A 6218-nucleotide genomic window follows, 5' to 3' on the forward strand; every position below is an offset into this window, starting at 1 on the left:
TTAGCACACAGGTGCCATCTAGGCTGGAAGGAGGCCACGTGGAACGAAGCTACTGTGGTCCTAACACCATCGATCCACAGGCTTTCACTCTGGCAGTGATTAACAGCAAGACTGGTTTTCTAATAAAGTCATTTTCAGTTTATGAAATAAAGCACTTTCAAGCACATGAGGAATATTTTCGTGTCTTCGGCTGGTGGACAGATAGAGAGAGAGCAAGGACACCAGCGCTCTGCTGTCCCAAAAGTGGGCCTGGGCCACCGAGGCAGGTTCGAAGCAAAGTCTCCCAGCTTCCAGGCTAGGCTGGCTCTGCATTTAGCTCAACCCTGGCGCTGCCGCTGTTATTCTTAGTTTATGAATCATATCATATGGCATCCTATTTGCACAACCTCGATTCTTTTTGGAAAGAGAAAAGGTATTATAAATAATTTCAGTATCTGGGCAAAAAGAAATCTACTTGAAGTATTTGGTCTTTCAGAGACATGGAATCTCACCTTTGACCTAGCATGCTGAAATGCCACTCGCCTGATGTCCTGATAAGTATTCCAGGCACGTGAATTTTCCACATACCTGAACATCTTTGAGCACCGTCTCACGCACCTGCCTGCAGACCTCAGCCCTGCACTCCTGGAGGGGCTCCTGCCCCAACACCAGGGTCCCTAGTCCATACCATTTTGTGCTGCACTATATGTGATCGGAAGGTCACATGTGAATGATTAAGGACTTATTCATGGCATCGTGTACTTAGAGTGAGAAACCTGCATTTGAATCACAGCAAAATATCTCTAGCTTTGTGGCAGCAGAAGGTCCCATGTTCCTTTGGATATTTCGTCATCTTCAAGATGGGGGCAACATTTCCCATCTCACAGAAAAGTTTGAGGACTAGCCAAAATCAACGTGAAAGCGGCTTATAAACTAGACTATCAATGTTAGAACTTAAAATGCAACCCCGGTTACAAGGTCACTGTCCATATGGCTTTAGGAATCTCAGGCGAGTGAGCTGTGAAGTTGAAGAAACAGTCTTATCTCCACACACACACACTCACTGCCAAACTTCGCCCAGCCAGGTAGCCTGAGCCACTTCCCTCAGGGACAGGCCTGGGGCAAAGCGAGACTCGCTCATGGACCCTCCTTGCTTCTCCACCATTAAAGTAAAAGCTCTTGCAACCTTCTACGCACAAGAAATGCAAGGGATTTACAATTACCAAACACAGCCTTTCCTACTGCTTCAACAATTATGCTCCCCTGCCTTTTTGGACTAAATACGCAGAGACCCAGGGGCTATTCCTGTCAGTAGCCCTACACTGAATAGTTTGATAACATATGATTAGGTCTGTCACCTATACAGGCTTCTAAAATCTTACAGAATAATATAAATATACTCAACATTCTACTATAAATAACAAAAATATTTGCTCAATTTATGTAGATTTTTAAAAATTAAACACTGTTACAAACATTACATTTTAATCCAAGATTTTATTTAACCAAATGGACAATCTACAACCATGCTGAGAGCACATATCCACCACAGCCACCAAGTGAGGCCCCACAGGAAGGACATGCAGAAGTAAAACAAGAACTGAGGTGTCCCAGCCACTCCCACTAGCTTGGGAGAACTGAGCCTAGTGAAGACCCCCAAGTCCAGGCTCTGTAACTTCATGGCGGTGGCTTGAAACTGACCGTGGTGGGGTATTTATGCCACAGAGTGAGCACACACTGCAGATGAGGGTCCCCTCCCTCCCTCTCCCACACGGCACAGAGAAGGTGGTTGTTAAACGCTGACCAGCACATCGCTGCAGAAACCCGACATCAGAGTCGGCAATGCTCGTGTCTTCAGTGAACACCCTGTTGCACACTCGCAAATACGCAACGGTCGGTCCCACAAAACATATGGAAAACATTTCAAATCTTCCCATCCAACTTTTATGTAAAAATTGTTTCACAGCCATTTTGCATCCACTGCCAATTAGAAATGTAACATATCTCAAAAACCCAATAGGGTACTGCCGCATGCTCCACTGTTTGAGGGTTTTACCACTTTGTGGTTAGCACCAAGGTGGCTCAGGTCGGCACTGTGGCCACACTGCAAAACCAGTTCATTCTCGAAACTTCTAATTACTCTGGGCAGTAGGACAGGCTTTCTCCTGACAGACACAGGATAAATGCTGTGAGGCAACTGCGCTCAAAGCCAGGCCCCCAGCCAATTGTGTGGGCTCAATAAAAGAGCATTTATTAAGCCCACTACTGCATAATCATTTCCCACATGACAGGGCAATTCTGACGCAAACTCCACTGATAGTGGAGGTACGGAAGCCAGGCCTTCCAAGAACCAGGAGCCCCGGCACATTCACTGCTCACATCTCACTCTCAGGGAAACACATATGCACAGTCTACGTTTCCTTTTATGGATGTTGCCACTGACGTCTTATCTAACATCCTTCATATAAATTATATCGAATCTATGACACATGGACCAGCAGAGGAAGATTTACGTTCACGCTGCTATACTTTACCCCATGGAGTCGAGCCCCTGCCCCACCAACCTAAGGGCCCAAAGTATCAAAGGGACAACAGCAGGTTTCTGTGGCTTAGAGAAAAAAATTGCCTATAAAAATTTAAAGACGGGTTAACTTTAGTCCACAAAATAGTGAATCACAAGAAAATGATGTTTGTGAAGATGTTACTACTTGTTTTTAAAGGTTTCTAAATCCGTGCAGGAATGGGAATGCATTTTGGACTATTTTAATGGCATCGTGTCCTTGAGTCCCACCAGAAACCAGCCAGCCTAAATGCAGATGCAAAGGAGCCTACAACTGAAGCGAGGTCCAGGTCAGGGTCCAGGAAGCTGAGCCCCAACGGTCCCCGACACTTTGTGATCCCCTTGTGCCCAGCAAACCCAGAAAGGGTGTGAGAAAGGCAGGCCCCAAGGACACCGTCTTAGCTGCCAGTGCTGATATGCGCTGGTGCCGGGTTCAAGCCAGAGACAGCTGCCAGCATCCCACACGCCAGGGGAAGCTTCCTGCCATCCCACCTTGAGCGGATCTGAGCCTTGGTATACGTCCAGTGCATCCCGCCCAGTGGCCGGCTCTCCAGGTGGGTGGATACCTAGGGCACGCTGAGGGTCAGAGGGGTCACCAAAACAAGAAAGGGGACGTAAGATTGATGTAAATGTGTTTAATAAAAAAAAGGCTTAAAAGCTACCTGTGCCCTCCTGTTTGGCCTTCGCACAAAGGGTGGCTTCCTTGGCCACCTGCCAACTTCGCCCAGAAACCTGCTTCCCTGCCACATTCAGCTTTGGAAGAACAAATGTCCCAAACAAGGCATCCATGGAATTCGCTCCAGCCCTTCCCAGCATTGCCCAAAATTATCACAAGTAATCAAAATAGCAAGAGAAAATGATAACATATTTTTCTTCCAAAAACAGCCATGTTAGTTCAGAAACATACAACATATATCAAGTTAATGGAGTATACAGCATTTCTAAAATAAGTAAAAACCAAATGAGAAAAAAGGCAATAATTCATCCCAAAGTTGATCTTCTTTTTTATAATTGAGGTGAAATATACATAACATAAAATGAACCATCTCAACCATTTTTAAGTGTACAGTTTGGTGACATTAAGTACATTCTCAGTGTTGCACAACCATTAACATCCATCTGCAGAACATGTTTCATCTCTCAGAACTGAAACTGTACCCAAAGTTCACCTCAATCAAAAATCATGAAAACGCTTCTGCAAAACCACTAAGATAAAAACAAGTTACAACCACACTCATTCACCTTTATGTGCTATTGAAATGCAAAAGCAACCACCCAGGATTCCTACTTTGTTTGACTCTGAAGACACTTCCAAACAATATTTCCTAAATAATTAAGCAGCTCTGGATATAATAGATCAAATTACATGATAAAAACTAAAATTCTCAAAGTCTTTCTATTCTGAATCAACTTATACTTTTAAAAGTTATAATCTCAGTCAACTCCTTTCTTCCCATGTGAAGGAATTTCTTCTCTTTTCCATACCTAATATGTCAGAGCCCTAAGCCTTCTATAGCTGACTTCAAAGTGAAACATCCTATAATATAAAATATTTATAACAAAACTGCCTAGCAAATGTCCCCAATACTCAAGTCTTAATGGGAGGCAGCTCTCCTGGTTATAGAGATCGGTGACTTAGATTCTTAGGAAAAGCAAATAAAAGATCTCAAGTTAGCAATATTTTCCAAATTAACTAGAAATTTTTTATATAACAAACTGTCTAAAATATGGAAAACTCATTTCAATATTTAAAATCCACTGAGACTCCCACAGAACAGTACTTAGCTTTTAACTTATTTTATTATTGTTTTTGATGTTTCTCAGAATCAGAGTAATGACTCATCTAGAATATATAACCCTAATCTGGAAAATTAGTTCTTTCGAATTGCGTTATACTCACTGTGGTTGATGGACACAGTCTGCAAAAATCTTTTTCTCACATGTGCTTTGTTCAGCACTAACCAAGACCTTCAGAAAATAAAGAGGCTCAAAAACATCTAACCACATTGTAAACGTGCTTCTCTATATGCAGTAAATATGCTCAGATTCATAGCTGAGATGTATTTGAATGGGTGAAAACAATCAAAACAGGGACAGTTCTACGGACTTTACTGAAAAAGAGAACCATCAGTGATATCATCTATCCGTGTCCATAAGTAAAAAAAAAAAAAATGAAGGTACTATTTTTCTCCAAACATGTGGTGTTTCACATTGGAAAGCGTGAATATCCCTTGTCAACCACTTATGAACGGTTTCCCAATAACCACACTAGCTACTCAGCTGGCTGAGATTCTATTTATAATAAAAGTGGAATAAATCCCAACAGATTAAATTCTCCTAATTACCATAGAAGAGTCCTTATGATTAATTTGGTTACAGCTAGAAACCTAATAAGGAAATCTCAGCAAATGTCTGTTTCATACCCAACAAAAATATCCTGGAATACAAACACGCATTTGACAGCACACAATTGAATTCAGGAATGAATATATTCAGTAGAGCCCTTTGCATAAAAGATGCAGCATTTTCTATCCTTTCTTTAGGACTTGCAATTTCTTTGATGAAAATAAATTAGAAACCCTATACAGGAGAGTAGCAAAACACAGATCCATGGCATAATACAACCCACATTGATTCTTTCTTTCCCTTAACTTTATGATAATGAAATTATAAAGTTTTTTTAGACCACTTTTTTCTCCATTATGTTTCCTTAAAAGTAATGCAAAGCACCTTTTTACAATCTCCAGGCACACACCTGTCCTGCCACGAGAAACCAGAGTGACACCACCTCCCGCTTCAGGGCATCTGTGCTATTGTTTCATTCACTGAGCCCCTGAAGGCTTTAGGAACATAACATCCCACCAGTTCAAACCCTCATCACACACAGATTCCAGATACATTCCACGCTAGCCAACAATGCTGTGTTTTCTTAATAAGTAAGCACAGTTGGCAAAAGAAACAACTTTAAAAATAACACATTCAACTTTATAAGACAACTAGTTTCCCTTAAAAATCCAAGCCAATAATCACTTAAATCTACTTCCTCTGTCAAATAAGAACAGATTTCTGAGATCAGCTCATAACTCACCACAGAACTGAATATTCCTTTTTGCCTCTTCCAGTTAATATATAATCTTGCACTAAAAATGACTAAAAAACCCCCACAAAACATCTAAAATAGGTAATCACATTTCTCAACTCTGCCACTGATCTAAAACCTATAACCTGAATCAGAAAAACAACTGTGTTTACCTGTGTTCCTGTCCGGGAGGATACAGCAATGCTTCTGCAGGATGCCGGGCAGAACCTGTTTCAGAACAAACAAACACACTTGGTTATCACTCAGGCAGAGAAAGGCATCTCATTAACTGTTGCGAGTGTTTCTCTAATAAGGTCATTCAATGTTGCCCAAAGTCGTCACGCCCAGAAGGGCCTAGCAAATTAAACGGTACTGAAAGATTTTGATGACATACATTTTTCACAGAAAAGGTTAATCAGGTAAGTGTGCTGATTATACGTGCTGTTGGGAGGATGGCAGTGCAGTTTGGGCTGATGTATGCCTCTGATGGGTGCTCGGAGCTCTGTGAGCACTGCACTCAAGAGACTCCTACAATATGGTAATGGCCCACCAATTTTGGAGATGGCTTTTAAAATATTAGATGCAATTAGAGCCTGAACA

At 41.7% G+C, this 6218-nt stretch overlaps 1 protein-coding gene across 1 annotated transcript in view; it reads right to left on the minus strand.

Annotated features, from left to right (window-relative positions):
- Positions 1 to 5858, minus strand: part of DLGAP2 (DLG associated protein 2) — a 338329-nt gene extending 332471 nt beyond the window's left edge. Inside the window, exon 1 of the mRNA XM_069464631.1 lies at positions 5792 to 5858. The gene's annotated coding sequence lies outside the window, so the exon portion shown is untranslated. The remainder of the gene's footprint in view (positions 1 to 5791) is intronic.
- Positions 5859 to 6218: the final 360 nt, after the last annotated feature.

The sequence above is a fragment of the Eulemur rufifrons genome, unplaced genomic scaffold, assembly GCF_041146395.1.
Source record: "Eulemur rufifrons isolate Redbay unplaced genomic scaffold, OSU_ERuf_1 scaffold_81, whole genome shotgun sequence".
In the NCBI taxonomy this organism is placed as follows: Eukaryota; Metazoa; Chordata; class Mammalia; order Primates; family Lemuridae; genus Eulemur; species Eulemur rufifrons.